Raw genomic sequence first — 18,024 nt, forward strand, 5'->3', positions numbered from 1 at the left:
AGCCGGGATGGACAGGGCGGCCTGTCTCCCCACGTATCAGGGCACAGTTACCCCAACTGCCTCCCCATTCCCAGCGTCCATGGGAAGCTCAGGGTGCCTCCCTCTGGGTTTAAAAGCTTCCCTACAGCTTGACCCAAACTCCAGTTCTGGCTTTTGAGCTGTTAATAAGGATCTCGGGGCAAGGGTTGGGGGGGGCACAAGCTCCTTGCCCTTTTCTGTTGTACGCACTCCCAGGGTTAGGATGCAAACTGAGAAGGTGGCCTTGGGACTTGATCAGCCAAGCAAACCGCCTCCCCCCTCCCCTGCCCTCCCCCAGGACTGCCCCTCCTGCTCAAGTGCCACCAGCTGTAGAGGGGCGGCCCACCTGGCAGTGTCCCCGGAGTGGCTCAGCTGACCACACGTCCGCCGGATGCCCTAGTGCCTCCCTGACCACATCCTCCCCTTCCGCACAGCCACCCAGAGCTCCAGGGCCAGGGACAGAGATGTTCCCCTGTCGTCCGTGGGTCATCCACGAATGCTCCCTGGGTCTGTAAGCCAGTCACCTAAGGCATGTGCCCCAGAGATAAATCTCCTGTCACAAGCTCTGGGGCCCCTAAGCTGTCGGCTCCTTTTGCTTTCCTTTAAAGCAAACCACGTCTTCCTCTGAGGCCCGTCTAATTGGTTCACCCCCCTCGCAGCGATGGCCTGGCATCTGTAGGCCTGAGAGCCAGGAAAGCTGGGCCGGGGTAGGTTCATTCACCAGCTGTGAGGCCCCCAGCAAGTAACCTAACCTCTCTGAGCTCGGGTGTCCTGGTGTCTAAAGTGGGAATTCTTGCACACACACATGCACACGCACACACGCCAAGACACTGGCTCGCAGCACTTTGTAACCCGAGGCAGGGTACCAGTGCGGCCTGTTGGTTCTTTTGCTTAGCAACGACTGGTATTTTCAGATTTGTGTTTTGCTTTGTGTCTCCCCTGACTTCCCTCCCCCTCAACAGCCTCCTGAAGGCCACTGGGGCTGTGATGAGTCGCCCAAGGTTACAGGCTGCCAGAGTCCCGCCTGGGGAATGGCGTGCCCGGGGCTCCGAGCTACGGCTCTCGTCAGGCCCATTTTACAGCTGAGCACACTGAGGCCCAGAGCCGCGGGAGCACGTTCCAGGACCACGCCACCGCTCAGGAACAGGGGAAAGCGAGTTCGAGCTGGAATCTGCGGGAAGCCTGCCGGGAGGCAGGGAGAATGCGTGTGGCACCAACGAACTACAAAGAGCCAGATTTGGGGGCACTCGGGGGGCTTAACGGTCGAGCATCTGCCTTTGGCTCGGGGTGTGACCCCGGGATCCCGGGATCGAGTCCCGCATCGGGCTCTCTGCATGGAGCCTGCTTCTCCCTCTGCCTGTGTCTCCGCCTCTCTCTCTCTGTCTCTCAGGCATAAATAAATAAAATCATAAAGTACCATACTTTATGAAAATAAAAGCCAATTTTAAAAATTCAGCCTCTAAAGAAGAGACAGGTCTCTAAACATTTTAGAAGGCTTTTCAAACTTTTTCCTTCTGTGGCTTCCTACCAGCAGCCAGTCCCTCCTGGGCTTGTCCAATAGAGTGAGTGAGTGAGTGAGTGAGTGAGTGAGTGAGAGGACCGGGTGGGTGTCCTGCCCTCCTCCTCCTCTTCCCCGCAGCCCGCCCCGTCTGTCTGTCTTGCGGATGCCGAGTCATCATTTTGCAGATGACTTTGAACTTGGCCTCTCGGGGCAGCTGGCGTGGGAAAATGAGAGCCGCACTCAGATGGGTTTGCAGTTTGTTCCTCTGCTGAATTCTTTCCTTATTCTCATCCTCCCTGGTTCTTTGCCACGAACTGCAAGCGTCTTAATTTCCCCCCCTCCCTTCCTCGGCTTAGTTGAATTAACTTAATTAGGACACTTGCTTTTGACAATGCTGGGAGATTTTTAGATACTGAACACTCCTCGGGAGACCAGCAGAAAGTCTGACGCTCTCTGCCTGCAATCATGGAGCTAATCACTCGAACCACACTCACTTGTTGTATCTATTTATATCTTGGGACCTAAACCTGCAGTTCCATTTTCTTCAGTTCTGCTGTGTGTGCCAGGCAGTGAGCTAGTTACCAGGGGCCCAGAGCAGCTGGGAACACGGTAACAAATAGTAACACGTAGAAACACATAATTACGGGATGGCAGGATGCCACTGAGAAAGAACACTTTGAAATCTTTCCTTCTCTCTGGTGTTCTTTAGAAGATGGTGAATTGGAGCATACCTGAAAACCAAAAGTGAGGGCCACCTGGGTGGCTCAGTGGTGGAGCATCTGCCTTTGGCTCAGGTCGTGATCCCGGGGCCCCGGGATCGAGTCCCGCATCGGGCTCCCCACAGGGAGCCTGCTTCTCCTCTGCCTGTGTCTCTGCCTCTCTCTGTGTGTCTCATGAATAAATAAAATCTTTTTAAAAAGTGATGCTTTTTGAAATAGTCTGTTTGACATCAGATCCATTCCCCACCATGGTCAATGGAGAGCTCAAATCACCCTTTCTTTCAGAGGCTGCCCCCGGGGTTCCCCAATGGCCAGTACCAAGCTGAGCACAGGACCCTCATAAGAGGTATATTTCAGCGACATCACTTCTAAAATTCACGCCAAAGCTACAGTATCTGAACTCTCTGTGATTAGGCATATTTTCCCATCTCTCCCTCGGTCACTGATGTGCTGCTTTCTACCTCAATTTGTCAAAAAGACAAACCTTTCAGTGTCAGGGGGAAAAATACCGAGATGAAAAAAGAAGAAAAAAGTAATCACAAGATCAGAGTCTTCATTTTTCCCCCCACTTGCGAGAAACAAACAACATCTTTCCCAGCAGTGACTGGCAAGCACTCTGAAAACTTCACTAAACGATCACTTTTTTCCTTTATTAAAGAAGAAGAGAGAAGAAGAAAAAAGAAAAAAAAAAAGCAAGGGCATTTAGCTGTCATTAGTAACAACCAAATTTCTCTAAATAGTCCAGTGCTTCTCAAAATACTATGTTGACAAATTCAAGTAATAAAAAGAAGTGCTTTGGGAGTTTTGAAAAATGTCCGGTTGGGGAGAAGCAAGTTTCCTCGTACTGGAGCCCCACCTCGGAGGCCACGTTCATCCTAAAGATAAGGGATACTACTTTAAAGGTAAAGTGGTATTTGGAAGACTGAAGAGCTGATTGCAAACTGTACTGACTTTGAGGAGCACCGTCTTGGAGTGGGGACAGGTCCCAAAGGGAGGTCAGAGGTGGTTCTGGAGGTGCAGGTGGCATCACAAAGTGGGACACGCACTGATAAACTTGTTCCCCTGTAATCCCCCCAACTCAACCGAAGAACATCTCTGCCGGGGCCTACCCTACTTTTTACCCAATCCCTAATGCTGCCAACGCCGCATTTAATCAAGAGAGCAAGTGGCGACAGCATCAAACTGGACTTAGGGCACCCAGGTGGCTCGTTGGTTGAGCATCTGCCTTCGGGCTCAGGGCATGATCCTGGGGTCCTGGGATCAAGTCCCACATCGGGCTCCCCGCATGGAGCCTGCTTCTCCCTCTGCCTGTGTCTCTGTCTCTCTCTCTCTCTGTGTCTCTCATGAATAAAAAGAAAGAAAGAAAAAAGAAAGAAACATCAAACTGGACTTTAAAAAAAAAAAGAAAGAAAGAGAGAGAAAAAGAAGAAAAAGAAAGAAAGAAAGAAAGAAAGAAAGAAAGAAAGAAAGAAAGAAAGAAAGAAAGAAAAGAAAGAAAGAAAGAAAGAAAGAAAGAAAGAAAGAAAGAAAGAAAGAAAGAAAGAAAGAAAGAAAGAAAGAGAAAGAAGCATCAAACTGGACTTTCACCATCTTGGTGTCCGCTGCTTTCACGGCCCCCTTCTCCCTATGGCAAATGGTACTGGTTTTCTATTTACAGTGAGTATTTAAAGTTTCCTTTTTAAAGGAATGTAGGCTTTTAAAGGTGTATAAATGTAAAAGAAAAGATTGCATAAATAATAGCAGAGATAGGGCCGGGGGGATCCGAATGACAGGTTTGGGAAAGAGTGCAGTCCCCAAGAATAAAATCCAAGTGGGTTCTCCTGCCTTCCCACTGCTGCAGCTCAAAAGAAAACTAAAATTAATTCCTTTTGCAGGGCGACAGAGAAGAAAAAGCGACCGGAAGGAAATTCACCAAACCACTAAAAGCGATTCCCCCGGGTAAGGGGCTTGGGGGCCCGGGCGGGCGGGGGAGAAACAGTCACTTTTTTTTACTTTAGACCCATCTGGATTATTTGAATTTTTATTTCGCACAGACATTAACCTTTTGTCTGATGTTTAAGTCATAAATATTTTTTCCAGCTTAGTCATGTGTGTACTGCCTTTGTGACATCTTTGGCATGAAAAAGTTTTCACAGAGTCAAAAAAAAAAAAATCAATCTTTTCTTTACAGCTTTTGGGTTTGCAATCCGGATTAGAATGTTCTCCTCAGCCCCTAGATTGTACGTGCAGTATCATAAATTTCTCACAATACTTTTACTATTGTTTCATTACTTGTAAGTCTTTATTTCTGTACGTGGTGGATGATTGGTTCCATTTTTCTCACTTTTGTCAACGGGTCCCCCCTTCCTCCTCGGAAGTAAGCTACCGCGTTGGCCGTCGGTATAGACGCCTCCTGAGTTATACGCCGGCCCCGCTCCAGAGCATCTGCTCCTGCGCCAACATCGACCTGTTTCCTGGGTCTTTAGAGCACATACTAGTATCTGGAGGGGTAACTCCTCATCACTGGCTTTATTTTCCCTATTTCCCTAGCAATTTTGGGATCATTGATTCCTCCCTGTGAACTCTAAGATTATATTTTTATGCATTCAATAATTTTTCAAAATACAGTTTCTCTCATTATTAAAAAGAGGGAAGGAGTCTTTGCAATGTCTGCTTCTTATACACCAAGGATTTCGAAGGATTTCGAATGCCAGCATTTGAAACAGAAGGCGGCTGCGGCTACATCTGGCCCGAGGCCCTGGTCCCCTGGGAGGCTCCCTAAACTTCCCGCACCCGGAAGGCAGGGGACGGGAGGATGGGGCCCCACACCCCAGGAGGCCCCAGTCCGGTGCCCCGTCCCCTCCTGCAAAGTCCCCTTCAGACCACCAAACACTGTGCCGGGAGCAGGATTGTGCCCCAGAACTAACTGCACAACCGCTCTCCTGGCTGGGAGCCGGTGCCCTTGCTAGAAGCCCGTGGACAGGGCACTGGCTTGAATGGGGCCCAGCTGCCCCCCCCAGAGAGCCTGGATGGAGCCGTGTTCCCTCTCCCAGGCAGCAGAGCTCCAGAGTGCCCAAGGCCGGCAGCCCGCGTGGACAAGGAGGAAGGCATCCACCACACAGATAAAATAGGGGGTACGCTGGGCTCTCGTCACGGGCCACACACTGCGCTGTGCCAGTCCCCAAACTCCCGCATTTCACAGAGAAGCCTCTCGGAGCTGAACTCTCATCCACAGCCACCGGCTCAGGGGCACGTGGGCTCCACGCTGCTCCGCAGCCCGCCAGGCCTCCCGGCAGGATCGAAGCCACCAGGCCCGGTGCCACCTCTCCCCCAGACGCTCACCGACAATCGGGACAGGGATGAACAGATGCATTCGAGGCCGCCCTAAATCTAACCAAAACTGGCTGGGCCTGAACTGCCTCCTGAGAAGCAAAGGAGATGCATTTGCACTGATGCCAGGAACCAGCTTCATTCAAGAGAATGAAACAAAATGATGAGAGTCATTCTTTCAACCTATTTCCCCATCAGACCCAGTATGGGTCCACCCCACCACTTGTTTGAAAGATGCCCAACCTTAACCCTAACCAATAACCCTAACTCTCACCCTTAACCCTAACCCTGACCCTACCTAACCTTTACCCTAAACTCTAACCCTTACCCTGACCCCAACCCTGACCCTACCCCCTAACCCTGACCCTGACCCTAACCCTTCCGACGCGCAGCCCGGGGAAGTCTTCCTTATTTCTACTCCCACTTGTCGAAGCTCAGAGTCCTCGCGAGAGAACACGAACAACATGAAACGAACAAAGGCTTCTGGCTGCTTCTCTTTTCTGGACTTTTTAAAAGTTTGGTGTCCAAGGGACTCAACACACCCAGACCCTAACGACGATACTTTGTGCAGAATTCTGGGATCAAAATACAATTTCAAAAATAATATATTTTCTGACATCCCCCAAGAAAAAAATTACTGGTTTCTTCCCTCTAAAAGGATTTAGATGGAATAACATCTGTGTTGAGAATATTGTGAATATGTTAAACTGACAGGCAGTCTCTAAGGCACTCCGCTCATTAATGTTCTGTGCATAAAATTAAAACTTGAAATATATTTTTAAATCCATTTTGAATCATTTAAGCAATTCTCCCGCAAAGAAACTATTGTGCTGAAATAATATATTTGGAGCGAGGAATATGAAAGCTATTAAAATGTCTTAGACCCCCTGCCTTTCACGGGAAGAAGGGGGGGAAATGTTCTCTCTCTTTGATTTGAAATATGCTCTGTATAAAATATACCCACCAAAAAAAAAAAAAAAAAGTAGTTTGAAATTACAGTGAGAGTTTGATTTAAACCCAAAGGAGCCAAAGAACTCAAAGTTTTGTCTTTTTACTTCTGCCCTAATCTGCATGGCCTCGCCAGCAGCATTCAGGGGGTACCCAGGAGGGCCCAGTGGGGTGCAGCACGCACCCTTGAGAACATGGCACCCCAAAGGAGGGAGGAAGACAGAAGGGGAAAGACACTCTTGTCCTGTTCCTGCCTCGTCTTGAGTTCTGCAAACACCTCCACGTACGTTCAGCAAACACCTCCACGTACGTTCAGCAAACACCTCCACGTACGTTCAGCAAACACCTCCACGTACGTGCAGCACACTGATCCACCTGTTGGTCCCTGCAGCCAGTTGGCACGAGTGTGGTGAGAACGGCAGGCTGACATGCTTTCAACATTGCCTCATCCGTGCATTCAGCAGCTATTTACTAGTGCCAACCAAGAGCCATCACTGCCCTGGACTCCGCACATCCAGTGTTGTGCAAAATTTACCTGTGAAAAAACACTGTGAAAACATACTCTGAGGGAAAGAACATTTCTACAATTGTTACCAAACTGTGGGGAGACCATCTGGGCTAGTCTGGAAAGCCTTCCTGGAGGAAGTGACAACAGGGTTACTTTCTAAGGGAAGAGGGAGAAAAGCAACATGCATTCCAGGCATAGAGAAGGCAAGTGCAAAGGCCCAGAGGCAGGAATTTGCCTGAAGTATCTCCTAGACGGAAACCAGCCAGTGCGGCAGGAGCTCAGACTGTGAAAGGTTGGAGGTGAGGTCAAGGTGAACGGGTCAGCCCAGGCGGGGCCCGTGCCCACCATGAGCAACCTCCACCTGACCCTAAGAGCAAACACTTTCATTGCCTTTAACACGAGCCAGGCAGAGGGCAAATGCCTTTCATATATGGCAGTAAGTCATTTCTTCCTCATGACAACTGTCAAGGTGGGGATCCCTGTGACCCCCCAAGATGAAGGAATCTTCTCAACTGAGCATGGCTGGTAAATAAGGAAGGATTCACACCGAGGAGCCTCGCTCAGCAGCCCAGCGCTCATCCCACGTCACTGCTCTGGGGGCTTAATGCAGGGAGGGCACATGATCCAGCTTGTGGCTGCCCAGCCCACTCTGGCTGCTGGTGGGAAGCAGCGAGAGGGGCCGGGCGGGGGCTCACCAGGTGAGACGAGAGGCGGTGAGAGGGGCGGGCGGGGGCTCACCAGGTGAGATGGGAGGCAGATGAATGAGGTCAGGAGCCATGGACATGCTATTTCCCACCCCAGTGCTATGTCACCGGTTCTCTCTGCCGTCAGGACATCCTCCTGGTCCCCACTACCCCCCCAGGGCTCATATTCTGTGATCCGGCCACAGCAGGATGTCCCCTTGACCATGTGGTGTTGGGACAGGCTGAGTCCCCGGTGAGACACCGCACTCCCTCTTTCACGGCCCACAGGTGACTAGACACGTCCAGCGATCCCACAGGCCGGGAGCTCCTGGGGGCTTGGGCTTCCTCCCACTGTACCCCACTTTCCACCCTGGGCCTCCCAGCAACTGGGACCTATAGAAAGGCCCCTGATGGCAGGGACCACAAAGCCTTGCTCACCTACCCATGCACACATAGGATGCTCACAAACTTCTGTTAAATGAATGAATTTCAGCGTGAACTGAACTAAAATAGACAGTGCACGGTGTCATGAGCCTTCAGCTTCCAGAACTGACGATGGTAAGAATTTCTGATGCTTTTCCAGTTAAAGGTCAAAGTTCTGGGAGACTGGCAAGTGGTCAGAGCCACTCAAGAACACCTGAGCCCTCCTGCAGCCACGTGGGTGTCCCCCCTCATCCTGGACGCATTCAGGTAAGATGGCGAATTGTCTCACAAAACCGTGTCACCAACGGCAACGTCACTGGTGCTATCAGAGTGGGGGTCATGCTCTGCCGTGGGTCGGTGGCATACATGACTTGATTCCCCCGTGATTCTACGCAGACCACACGTGGAAGTACATACCCCTTGCCTGGCTCCATGGAACGGTTCCCACTGTGGCTCCTGTGTGGTTTGGGGGTGATTGTTATTAGAGACCAGAGTTCAGGAGCAACAGAACCCAGGCATCCTTCACGCCCATGCCCTTCACTGCTTTGGAACCACAGACAGAAGAGGGGAGCCACTGAGAGACAGGAAGTGACCGCAAGCCCAGAGACCTCAAGGACAAACGGCACCCTACGATCCCAAAGACCTTGATGTCGATCCTAAAGAGCGAGGAACCTGCGGATGGGAAGACACATTTTTGTTAAAAGATCCAGCAAAAGGCTGCAAGTGGGTTGGAGCCCCCCACGCCGGGTAGGGGGGGAGCCTCACAATTTAAGAACATGGCTTGAGCTGCCCCGACACACCCAAACATGTCCCTGAACTCGGGCCCTGACGGCCCCCCACACAACAAACTTACCATCAAAATGTTTTCTTCGTTGGACCAAAAAAAAAAAAAAGTTGTTTTCCTGTAAAACCCATCCCGATTATCGTCAGTGTGATAAGCCGATTGTCCCAGGAGATAAAAAGCAAAATTGCTCTGGCTCATCCTTTTTCCCTGAACGAGAAGCAGTGAACACATAGCAGTGTGACAAGATCTTAAGTAAGAGATAAAGTGGAAATGACAGCTGAGTTATAGGCACACAAAGGCCGGATCATCACAAATCTATGAATCAGGAACACGGACGTCGGGCAGAGCCAGACAGTTATTCTGGTTTGATTTTGTCCACATGTCATTGCCTCGCGCCCCCTTGTTGGCAGGCTCAGTGCGTGGCACCCAGCTCATACCTGAGCGTGATGCTCAGGGCCACCCGTAACATCCATTCCTCCCCGTGCCCACTGGGCCCCCCACCCTGTTGGTGGAGGTTTGCCAGCGTTGGCCCCCCTCCCCCACACCTTGACCATCTCTCCTGGAACCAACATGCCTCCCTGTCCATCCAGGTGTTGGAGTGGACACACGGCCCCAGCCCATCAATCAGCTCCTCCTGTTGCCGGCCATGGTGATCCTGTGACAGATGGCACATGACCCATGACAGCCCAGTGGAGTCAGAGAGAATCCAGAGATTGTGGGGGAACAATGGGGAAAGAAGGATCCGGCACCCAACCTGGAAGCTGGAGCAGCTCCGGCCAGAGAGAACCTGCCTGAGAGGAGCGCGCTGGGAGGTGCACAAAGCCAAGGAGTAGAGGGCAGCAGTCCCGAGGGTGTCACTGGAACTCCTGGATACAGCCTTACCTGAAGCCTCAGAAGTTTCCGCATATGGGAGCTACACATCTCCCGTTTGTTATTGATGCTGATTTGAGTGGCATGTCTAACATTTTCAGGTTTGAGTCCTGGCTAACACATCCTCCTAATTCCTCCCATATCCCACCATATCTCCTTCTCCCCACCCCAAATGCCACTCCTCTGGGCCCAGGCCCTGTCACCACTTGTCCAGGTATCATTAACAGCCCCCCGGCTGGTCCCCTGGCTTCCAGTCCACCTCCCAACCCATTCTCCAGGCCAGAGCAACCTAAACAAAGCGGGACAAAGTGGCCCTGGTGTCCCCTCCCCCAGATCAAAACCTTTGAAAGGCTCCCCAGCAAGGGCAACCTGTGAGCTGGCTGCAGGGTATTTGGGGGTCTTCTGGTTGTCACAGGACGCGGGGGTCTCCAGCAGTGGGCTTCCCTTTCTCCTGGGAGGCTCCAAGCTCCCCCCCACCCAGGAGGACCAGCACCTCCCCGGTGAGTCTGGGAGACCCTGTAGCTTGGAGCCCAGGACCTCACCTCCCCAGTGCCCAGCCTCAGGGACTGGGGTGCTTCCCGAACGCAGCCTCGACTCTCTCTTGCTTTTCCCTGGAAAGAAAAGGACAGGGTGGCTGCCAGCAGACAGTGGTCCCCTGGGCGATGTCCTGATAGGGTCCGTCCACCACCCCCTCAGGCCTGCCCGATGCCCCGGTGGGCTGTTGGGAGCTGGGAGCCACTGTGATCCCCACTAAGTGGCTCTCAAGGGCCCAGCCCCGACGTGGCTCCTCGGGCATCGCAGCGCCACCGAATCTCTGAGGTCACACATATCCCCAGCTTAGTCTTCTGCATTCTGTAGAGCCCCCAAGATTTCACTTAAAATCCATTCGGTATGAAGTCATCTGAAAGTGAACAATAGGAGCCTCAGAGGCGTCTCCCCAGACTCTAACGCGAGGACGCAGAAGGAGCTGAAGCCACAAAATCAATTTGCCTCTTAGATCGAATATGCGGAGTCCCAGCAGGTCCTGTCTCCACATCCATGACAAGGAGAGGCCTCTGCATGACACAGCGATGGGGACCACGTTTCTTAGCTCCCGGCGGGGCCGTGTCGTGTCCTGGGTGAGGCGTCCAGCTGCAGGATGGCTGGGACAGCCTTCACCCCACCCAACAAGTGTCTGCGGAGCGCCTACTGCATGCACAGCACTGACCACTGGCTGGGGCTGGGGTGTGGAGTGAGACTTAGACCCAAGGCCACCCACACCAGGAGCCCCGCACACAGTAGGTCCTCTGCAGATACCCCACAGATACCCACTCAAACCTGGGGGCGCACGGTGGGGAGAGGGAAGAGCAATGGTAGTCTCTGCTTCCCTTGTAGTCATTTGTGGTCACGTGGGATTGCCCAGACTGTCCTTTAAAGAACAGCCACGGAGCAGCTCCGGGTGTTAACTGGAGTCCCGGGGAGACGTGAGGGTGTCCCCAGGCTCCAACATGAGCATTCTGGTCCCTGAGCATCCTTCAGCCCCCCTGTGCCGCTTCCTCATCCCTCTAGAAGTGACTTTGTCTCCCAGCCACAGTGGGGGTCGGGGGTGTGCTGAACCACAGGGTGTCCCTAGGGCCTAACACAGGGTGTCCCTAGGGCCTAACTCAGCAGGTGCTTGTGGCACAGACCCAGCCCTAGAGGCAGCTGAGGCCACCAGGCAGTCGGGGAGGTGGAATTAAGCATATTTAAGACGGAGAATGTTTGACTGGAGGGATCTTAGGCTACTCAGCCACACGACTTTCCCCAGGGCGGGAGGCTTAGGTGAGGTTCCAGAGTGAAACGGTCTGAAATCTTATGTTGTGAGTGGTAGAAACCCATCACAGCCAAAATTGAAGTAGGTTTTAATTGGTTCAAATAACTGGGAACCCTGGGGCCAGAGCTGGCCTCAGGAAGCTGCAGACATTCAAATCATCACCAGATTCTCTCTCTCTCTCTCTCTCTCTCTCTCCACCCCCCCTTCCTACCCTTCCCTCCCTCCCCTCTCCACTCTGTACACACTGGCTGGTTTCTCCTGTGGCATTTAGACTTCTTCCCTACAGCCAGGAAAGCAGTGTTTAGGGGCAGGCAGAGAGGGGATTGGCCACAGACAGCGCTCAGCTTTCCCGATCCCAGCCTACGGACCAAAAGAGACTTTTATCATCCCAACCTGGTGTCTGTCCATAAACTCCCAGGGAAAGACTCCGATTGGCTCTGCATCAGTCACATGTCCTCCCGTCTGGCCGACCACGACAGCCAGGAGAATGCCCCCCACTATCGGCCAGGCCCAAGCCAGGCTGGAGGATGATGTAATTAGCTGCTACCCCAGAACCACTCCAAGCACGGAAGGGGATAGTCTGCAAAAGATTTCAGGACACAGCCTTCCTCTTCTCTCTCATGAGGTCTCAGCCCTGAACCAAACCTGAAAAGCAGCAAAGAGAACATCAGAGAGCATTGCCCGGGGGACTGTGGGGACCCGGGGACCCAAGGCTGCAGCCTGTGTGTTGGGCTGGACAGAGCTACCACACGCGCTGGGCACCGCCCACGGAACCTGAAATAAAGTCTAAATTCCCCTGCAAGACCTGCTGGCGGGTGCAGTCCCCTTGGGTGTCCTCTGCTGCTTCTGGGGATGGCCTCCTGCATTGCTCACATGCCACTGTCCCCGGTGATCCTGCGCAACAACTCCCTCCCCCACATCAGCCCCTATGAGGCTGACACGCATGCATTTTTGTGGAAAGTCTCCTGGTTTATTTGTTTACTGAACTGGAAGCTCCCTGAGGCCGGGGCCGGTCCTGTCTGGCCCCTGGTGGCCCCAGTGCCTGGCACGGAGCCCAGCACATAGAAGACACTCAGTGTGTTGGGTGAGTGAACGAGTGAGCGGATGGATGGCCCCTGGAAGTGGTCGCCTGCCTCGGGCCTCGGCCGGTGGAGATCGGAGAAGCCTGCCCAGCACGCCGGGGAAGGAAATAGTTGACCAAGAGCAGCTTACAGAAAAGCACGTAAAAACCATCTCCCGCCTCCCCTTCCCACCCAGTGGTCCAGTTTTCCTTCTAAACCTCCCGTGTGGCCCTCTGTTGGCAGAAGCCAGGGTGGCCGGCGCAGCCTGGACAGCAAAGCCCTCCGAATTGCCAGGCCGGCGGAATGAAATCTGTCCCTCTGGAAGAGCAGGTCACAGGCCATGACCCCACTTGGGTTCAATTGGCTCTCTGGGACTCAGAGGCACCCCTACACCCTGCAGGGGCGACACCTGCGTCCTCAGAGCACAGGCACTTGTAAGCAGACTCGTCCAAGCGCACGGACACTTCCCTGCAAGGCCCAGTGTGAGGGCCGCGCACACCCTGTGCTCTCCACTCCGGCAGCTGCCCTGGGGAGGGGGGGCTTGGGGGCCACGTCCCACCTGAGATTGCAAAAGAAACCAAAGCCGGTCCTTTTCCCTGGCATCGAATGGACCTTTTACACAGGGGCTGGGCTTTCCTCACATCCTGAGAGCTGGCACAGGAGGGGCTGGGAAGGAAGGAGCAGGAGAGAGGGAAAGGGAGACAAAACGCACCCTGGGCCAGGGGATGGGCGGAGAACTAGCACATCGGGGAGGTGGGGTGTGGAGGGAGGGATGCAGCTCTGTTCTTTCTCAGGAAGCCCCACGGAGTGATGTAAATAAATTGTTATGTTAGGCGTGTGCAGTAAGAGGATTTCTAAAGTAGAAGAGTCCTTTGGCTGTGACTGGAGCTGGAGCTAGCGTTGGGCGGGGAGAGGTGGACGTGAAGACTAGAACTTTTGAGTTCCTTAAACTCTTGTGAAGCCATCAAATACCTTCCCTGCAAATTGGCACTTGCAGCTCAAGCACTGGCGTCTTTGTTGTGCAGTGGGGGTAATAATCACCCGTGCTGCGAAAAAGACACGCCGGCTGGCGGGGACGTTGGCTGCACAAAGTATTCTTTGGTTAAAAAAAAAAAAAAATCATGCAATAAAAAAGAAAACTGTTTAAGCTTAGAAACTAAAAAGAAGCAGTTGGCTCCAGTTGTTGAAATGTTTTATAAAGCAACAGCAAGATGGAAAAAAAATAAAAAATAAAAAAATAAACTGTCCCAGAATGCTGAGAGAGGGCCAAAAATATTAATATGCAGGAACACGGCAAACCTTCCGCAAGCTGTAAATATTTCCTTCGTCCCCCATGTATAATCAGCAAGGATGGCAGTCCCTGCTCTTCCCATTTGAAGTCTATGCTGAATAACACTTTTTCTGAAAGAATAAAATTCAATTAGCAGGTAGAGAAAAGGTGTTGGTCAGAGGTCCCTAAATGTCTTGTTTCAAATATCATAGGGAGGAGGCTTCCACCCCCTGAACTGAAGGAGGAGGAGGATATCTACGGGACAAATTAAAACCCGACAACCAGGGGCTCCTGGGGGGCTCAGCGGTTGAGCATCTGCCTTCGGCTCAGGTCGTGATCCCTGGGGTCATGGGATCAAGTCCCACATCAGGGTCCCCGCAGGGAGCCTGCTTCTCCCTCTGCCTGTGTCTCTGTCTCTGTGTCTCTCATGAATAAATAAATAAAATCTTTAAAAATAAAATAACACCCGACCACCAGAAATCAAAAATAAATAGGATTTCCTATATGCAAATGTACTCCTTTGCGGAGTATGGTACTCCGACCAGTGAAGAAATTTGCTGAGGGTGGGATGGTCAGATAGGATACGGGATGCCCAGCGAGGTTTAATTTCAGGTAAACAACTCCTAATTTCTTGGTATAAGTATACTTTGGTGTTATAAGTATGCTCCATGCTCCGTGAAATTCAAACCTCACTGGACGCCCTGTATTTGCTGAATCTGGCAGCCCTTCTGGTGGAGACTTGTGGTGGCCGTGCTGATTGACGACTGATCGCCCATGCCCTGACAGGACAGGGAGCCCGGGCTCGGTCTGAAGCGAGTCCCGAGCCTGTCGCTCAGGAAGGCTTCTTCAGGGACAGCCGGGCAGGTGGCAGCTCGGGGCCTCCGCACCATCTGGGCCCTGCGTCAGCTTCAGCCGCCTGACAGCACTTTCAGCCCGATGCACCGCGAGGCCCCATACTCCCTCGTAAGACCCGCCGACGGGGAACCGGCCTGGTCGGGCATCACCTCGGAAAAGCCAGAGCCGGGCTTCTTCCCCACGATCACTTGCGGCTTAGACTGGACACCCACAGCCCAGCTCAGCCACTTGAAAATCATCCAGAGACACAAGGGCATCCTGACTGGTCCAAAGAGAGAGGAGGACCAGGCTATGTGGATGCCCATCCTCCTGCAGGCCCTGTCCCTAGGGAGGAAGAGCTGTCCCCACCCCCAACCCAGAGTTCCTGGGAGGCTTTGAAGTTTGCTTCAAAATCCTTTTTTCCCGGGACACCTGGGTGGTTCAGTGGTTGAGCATCTGCCTTTGGTTCAAGGTGTGATCCCGGGGTCCTGGGATCAAGTCCCGCATCAGGAGCCTGCTTCTCCCTCTGCCTGTGTCTCTGCCTCTCTCTGTGTGTCTCTCATGAATAAATAAACTAAAATCCTAAAATAAAAATCCTTTTTCTCCCACTGATTGTTTGAGCCTGTTTTCCCCTCCACAAAATGGCCACAAAGGAATCCCTCCTCCAAGAAATTGGAGAATGTGGCAAATGCTGGCACCAGGATGGTTACCAGGCCTCAGGACGGCCCAAGGAGCCGCCCCAGCTGAGTGCTCTCTTGCCTCTCAGGAAAGAAGGGATCCTGCCCTCCAGGCCAGCCCAGCAGCCATCCTCAGCTGCTTCTTCAAAACTGACATCCTCAAGAAGTAACCCCTAGTTCCACTCAAAGCCCTGTTTCCATCTCCCTGCACTGCCCCCCAAACCCACCGTGTCTCGGGCTGAGACAACCGGCGTGCTATCCCTCAGGTGACACTCTCCATTACTCGTGATGCCAACAGCTCCGGCACCACCTGGAGCCCTTTACATTTGCTCCCCCTCCTACGATCCCTAAATATTCATATGACAGACGAGGACACAGGCCCAGAGAGGTTAGCCAACTTGACCAAGGTCACCGAGATGGGACTCACAGCAGAGCCAGGGCTGGAGGCCACATCCAGTCCCAAAGCCCATGCTTCCAACCTCAAGACTCTCCCCACCTCTCACCCTGGCCCCCTCCCCACATGCCTCCTGCAGATATCTCTGAGCAGATGGGGCTGGAGGGGCAAACTCTAGCTCACCCTTCAAGGCCCAAGTCACTCCTCACCTCCCCTGCACCTCCCTGCCTCATCAGGGACACGCTCTGAATCGCATCATCCTACTGTTACGTCATCCAGCATGACAAAACGAGGCACGCTCATCTGGTGACATTCACGTCTGTGCCCCTACTCGACTGACTCCCTGAAGGTGCTGCACTTGCTTTCTTACTTCTGTGCCTGCCACACTTCCAGGGAGGAAGTGGCACCGGCCTCCTCCAGACGGCCCAGGCTGGTTCCAGCTCACGACCTGAGCCTCCCTCCTCCGTGAAACGTTGCAGGGTCCCTCCCTCATCAGATCTGTGATCAAATGACCCTCAGAGAGGTCTTTCCAGACCACCCAGTCACATTAATCTCTTCCGTATCTTGAGCCTCCTTCATGGTGTCACCTTCTTTGCACACGCATCCACTCCCTCACCTGAGCACGCGTGTGCCTCTACTCACTTGCTTCCCTGTCTGTCCTGCCTGTAGACATGCCGGCCCCTCCCCCAGGGCAGAGGCAGCAACTTAGCCTGTCTTGTTCCTTCCTGGATCTGAAGGCACATCAGAGGTGCTCAGCAAACATTTGTAGAATGAACGAACCCTCAGTGCCCAGCATATATAGACAGGAAATGAATTTATTCTTAATTAACAAAATCATCTCAGAAGCTTCTCAAGGGGGAAGCAGATTTTGCCCTCCTGCATGAGGGATCCTCCTCTCCCCGGCCATCCACTATTCACACCTCTTTCCAGATAACCCACCCTCTGTTGTAAGAACAGCAACCGCACAGATAAGGCCAGAAAGCAAGCCCTGGGCCCACCTGGACACCTGTCCACCATGTGCCGATCTGGCCAGCCCACCTGCTTGCTCGGCCATAGGTAGAGTGTGTTCCGCACTCATAAATTAACCTTTCACCTTCATTCCAGCCCCGTCTGCTCCTTCGCTATTATGGTTGAGTGGGCAAAAAGGATCACCCCCATTTGGGGCCTCTACCCATCACTTCCAACAGCCAAGAAAAGCATTGCATGCCTTGGGTACGGGGAGCATTGTTATAAGAAAATACATCCTCTGGACAGCCCCATAAATGCACAAATCTGTTGACGAGGGAGGAAGGAGGTCAGGTAAAGGGAGGTAGGAGACATACCTGGGAAAATCACGGATACCCAACTGGAAGATAAAACACCCATGCCCTCTCCGAATGGCCTTGGTTAATTATCTGGGAGGCGACCTGTAGGAAGCATGCTGCCTCCACTTGCTTGGTCCCAGGAGGCCCTGCACACGGGTGGATCTCATGGTTCCCCAGGCAGAGAAAGGTCCCCATGCCCCAGAGCTGTCAGTCCACTCACTGCTGTCTCTTAGACCCATCTTCCAGTTCCAGACCTATGACAACGTGCAGTGGTGGAAGCTTTGGCGGGGGTGGTGTCAATTAGTCAATCAACAAACAGATTGAGCGCCCCAATTGTGAGGGGTTGGTGGTGATGGGCATGAAGGAGAGTGTGGGGTCTGCGGGTCAGCCCATGGCTGAGCAAGCTGGTGGGCTGGCCAGATCGGCACACGGTGGACAGGTGCGAGTTTCATCGGGGGATTGTTACAAAGAGTGAATGCCGACAGAAATGCCTGCGTAAGTTCTCCCAAGGGCACATGCAGGAGAACTCGGGGCAGCTCTGCGGTGGCCAAACACTCAGGCCGGAAGCCGGGGCAGCAGGATGAAACAGTCTCCGGGAGTGGCAACGAGCAGTGATCTGCCTCCCGGATTTCATAGCCCAGGTGGTGGCTACAGGGGTGTGTCCTCTGGGACAGAATTCACAAAGCTTGGTATACTCGGGATCCGGACACTCGCTGGGGTGCACACTTGCCTCACATGTAGGCCTAAACCTTAAAGGGACGTGGATGTCAGGTGTTGAGGTTTCCGCAGGGTTTCCGGCACTGGAGGCAGGCTGCTGCCACGAGGGCCAAGCAGGTGGGAGGGAGGTGGGCGAGGGACTCAGGGCGGGACAAGCAGCAGGTGGTAGGGAGGTGGGCGAGGGGCTCGGCGGGCAGTGGGGGGCAGGTGGG

General features: G+C 53.1%; 1 long non-coding RNA gene across 15 annotated transcripts; it reads right to left on the minus strand.

Moving 5' to 3' along the window:
* Positions 1 to 6,146: 6,146 nt before the first annotated feature.
* Positions 6,147 to 17,977, minus strand: LOC144298592 (uncharacterized). Of its 15 annotated transcripts, XR_013365533.1 has the most exons (10): positions 17,826 to 17,977; positions 17,114 to 17,349; positions 13,916 to 14,017; positions 11,949 to 12,200; positions 10,754 to 10,877; positions 9,439 to 10,664; positions 8,963 to 9,140; positions 8,527 to 8,781; positions 6,819 to 7,030; positions 6,147 to 6,772 (listed from the first exon to the last, which is right to left on the minus strand). It is a non-coding gene; the product is annotated as an uncharacterized LOC144298592 (long non-coding RNA). The 15 variants fall into 15 exon arrangements; XR_013365536.1 differs by lacking the exons at positions 13,916 to 14,017; positions 17,114 to 17,349 and having other exon boundaries at positions 9,468 to 9,548; positions 10,306 to 10,664; XR_013365537.1 differs by lacking the exons at positions 13,916 to 14,017; positions 17,114 to 17,349 and having other exon boundaries at positions 9,439 to 9,548; positions 10,306 to 10,664.
* Between the last annotated feature and the right edge of the window lie 47 nt (positions 17,978 to 18,024).

Source organism: Canis aureus, chromosome 26 (assembly GCF_053574225.1).
Source record: "Canis aureus isolate CA01 chromosome 26, VMU_Caureus_v.1.0, whole genome shotgun sequence".
In the NCBI taxonomy this organism is placed as follows: domain Eukaryota; kingdom Metazoa; phylum Chordata; class Mammalia; order Carnivora; family Canidae; genus Canis; species Canis aureus.